The following is a 3,879-nucleotide window of genomic DNA, read 5'->3' as shown; positions in this document are numbered from 1 at the left end:
GTGGTTTTTGATGGGGGGCAGGCCCTTGTGTCGGCTTGTGGCATGCGAGGCTGCTTAGGAGGCAGGGGTCACGATCCCTACTCACCCCTGCTATTCTACGGCCTCCGCAGGGGTAGGGTGGGGGGGCTGTGGGTGCGAGTCAAAGTCTAAATTGCTCCCTAAGCAAATGAAGAAAGTAGCTCTGTTTGTTTATCTGGGGTTAAGGATGATGGTTGTGGCTCAATAAAAATGGATGAAAGCGATTTACCCCCTTTCCTCTGCACCCGAATTGCTCCACATTTGCATGGCATCTCAGGCTACACAGAAGGTGTGATTTTTCCCACAACCCAGCGCTTCCCCAGGGTGCATTGCGGCTTTACAGTCATAGGAAGGTAGTTGTAGTCGTAATGGACAAGCCAGAGTACTCCACTAATTCAATCAATTCACAAATCCATAATTTCTAATGCAAGAACGAAAGAAAGGGTATGAAGTAGGGGCTGATTTTTATCAAGACCTGTTATTGAGTTATCATGAATGGTGGCTATAATTGATTTATCTGATGTTTAGGGTCTGCTAAGCCTTAAGGCATAAATCCCCCTGTTAATCCAATGTGGAAGGACTTAATCAGATTAATGTCAAGTATTGTCAAGACCATTTAATTCAGTGCAGGGACCGAAGAGGCTTTTCTACATTGGGATTAACTAGTGAATGAAATAGATCTGTTGTGTTTTTATTTCATTTGTGTCCGCACAGCAGGGGGAAAAGTACATTCATTAAATGTATTTAATAAGTAATTTGTAATTTGTGTGAACATGCTGCTATTGACTATAGGTTTTACTAACACATCATTGACTGCTGCTGCTGCTGACTGGTCATGTTATTAGAACATTGGACGTTACTTTAATAATCATGTGTACCTAAGGCAGTCAAATATCTAAAGTTATCGCAGCAGAAAATAGAGAACAATTACAGAAAAACTGAGAGCCAGAAGTTGTAATTGGTGTAACTGTCTGTGTTGTGCATACTCTTACCCAACACCATGCAAGACACATTGTATGTTCATACAAGACACATTTCTAGTATGTATATGAAATGGGATCATCAGAGTAACTGTGGATGTTGACCCACAGTCAGAACCACTACAACAACACCTGCTTTCAAATGTAATGGATCCATCAAGGCAGTGATTGTGAGAGTGTTGATAGGTAATAGAACACCTTATTGAAGGGACACAGACACACGTGCGGTCTTCGATAGAGCTGTCTAATCAGATTATGAGGCCTTCGGTTGTTAAAAGGGAACTGGGATAGTAACTGACAGGTCGTACTGTGGTGACAATCGTAACTTCTGCGGTTCAATTCATTTGATATTTTATGGATTTGATTGAGCCTATGTTGCCTCCCATGGTCCCTCTGCCCATGGTCAACTTTCTGACCTATTTAGAATGGATTTAAAGGGGACATAATGAGAGAGACAGGTTTAATAGGTTATTCTTGTAAATATGGGCACCATGACAACAATATTAAGCAATTTATTATGCCATCTTTAAGTGCCCAGGACAGCCCAGGACGCCAATCATGTATCTCCTCCAGAAACATGTTTATTTTTCTGTTCTAACTTTCTCGTCATTGTAATGGTTCCAGTGGCTACAGAAGCAACCTTGCCACCAGCATGGCTCTAAAAGGAGGGGGATCTTCATGACTTCAAATGACCTTGTTATCCCTGATGGGATCTGACTAAGAATAACCTCTACCCACACACCCTGTTAGCTTTTCCTGGTCAGGTTACATGTGGGAAAAAAAACCTACAGGCTGATGGTTCTCCTTGGTTCCCTTTTGAAGTAGTGGGTATAGACTGTGGCAAGAAAAGTTATACCACTGATATGGGAAAATAAAATAAAAAGGTAAATGAGAAAAAGACGTTGCTAACCCCAAATCCAGTATACATCAAAATGTAGGAATTTTAAAAAATCCAAAAAGCAACTCTGCTCTGATGAAGGCTCATAGCCGAAACGTAAGTTCAGTTAATTAGTTCAGTAACCCAGCATGCATAGTGTAAATTTTGATAACTTCTATCATAAATGATCTAATGAGATATCACAAGTTTCCTATGCTAAATTATTTTTGAAATTTGACGAGTCATCAGGAAAATTAGTAGTCTGGTAAAACAGAACTCATGTCTGCTTACATTTGACTATAGCTTGATTTATCCACGTCTAACATACTGCAATAATGTCTGCATGGGCCAGTACACATGCTTCATACCTCCACAGGATTTATCTACTACAGAAGAGATTACTTTTTACTTTTTCAAACCATCTTGACCACTCCGCTCCATGAAAACGCTAAATGTATTTACTGTCTTCCAGATCAACACTTCAACAACACATCAAATATGCATTTTTATTTATAAAAATTACTTTCAAACAAATTCTCAAATAGACAGTCTATACTCATCTTCATCCTCCCCTTTATCGTACCAGTCATAGTACGTTTCCATCAAATAGAGAGGTAGCCTCCTACACTATACGACAAATACTCTACTGGTCAGCAACTTTATTCTCTTAATTTATATAAGAACAAATTGATGTTCTGATTAACCAGATCACTTAAACCAGTAAGACGCCCAGAGGGAGAGAAGTCCAGAGGGCGAGAAGCACGCAAAACTGCTGGGCGAGCACTGGCGCTTTGGCATGGGGGGGTCAGATCAACATATGGAATGAATTCTGTACTGGCCATATATGGAGCGTGTCTTGAGTGTACAAGGTTTGATGAGGTCAGATCAACTTACGGAATGTCAGAACAGGAAGGACGGGTGGGGACGGATCAACATATGGAATGTCAGAACAGTTCAGTTCCATATATGGAGATCTAAGGGATTTAGGTTTGAGGTCAGATGTAGAGTTGCTGGCCAGCTCCATATATGCAGATCTAGGTGATGATCCAGTATTCTCCATGTATGGTTATCCAGGGTTAGAAGAGGTCAGTGTCGTGATTTTCATATATGGAGATGGCCATATGTGGTGGCGTGACATGTCATGAGGTGTGGCCATATATGGAGACATGATGTCATGAGCCGTGACCATATGGCGTGGGTGACTAACTAACGGACATGAGGTTTTCATAGTAAATCACCTACGGTCTCTATTCTTATTCTAATAATGGAGCTGACCTGTTCTGACATTATGTTGATCTGACCTCATCAAACCCTGTACACTCAAGACACGCTCCATATATGGCCAGACCTCATCAAATGCTGTACATTCAAGACACTGCCCCCGCTGCCACCCTTAGATCTCCATATATGTAGCTGACCTCTTCTGACATTCCATATTATGTTGATCTGACCTCATAAAACACTGTACACTCAAGACACACTCCATATATGGCCAGTACAGAATTCATTCCATATGTTTATCTGACCCCCCCATCCAAAAGTGCCAGCGCCAGCGCCCGCCCAGCAGTCTGCCGTCAACGATGCGGATGCCTCGCTTCTTGCCCTCAGGCGTCTTACTGGTACTACGCAATCATGTTATCTGTAAATAATATGTACCGGTATATTGTTTTCAAATCATGTCTTTAAATGTTTTGTTGTACTCTTATGCCTCTTATAAGCCCTTTAGGCATCTTGAATCCTCCTAGCACTTTCCTTTTTATTCCATTACGTATTCCCATTTTGTATTGTTTTGCTATTTGACGAGTGCCCAAATTAAAGCTGAAAATGTATAAAGATCAAGGGCCTGGAGGAAGCAGAGACAAAAACTTCTGATACTTTTGCAAAATTGCAAACCTCAGTGTTAACTCCTACTGGCCAAGCTTTCAGGAAAGTCCCTGTTCAAAGTGACATAATCGCTTGGGGGAAAGCTATAGGGGAAAGAACATGGGAAGAAAATCAGGGAAT

This window comes from Protomyctophum bolini, assembly GCF_963924005.1.
Source record: "Protomyctophum bolini genome assembly, chromosome: 14".
NCBI lineage: Eukaryota > Metazoa > Chordata > Actinopteri > Myctophiformes > Myctophidae > Protomyctophum > Protomyctophum bolini.
This window is presented reverse-complemented; position numbering follows the sequence as displayed.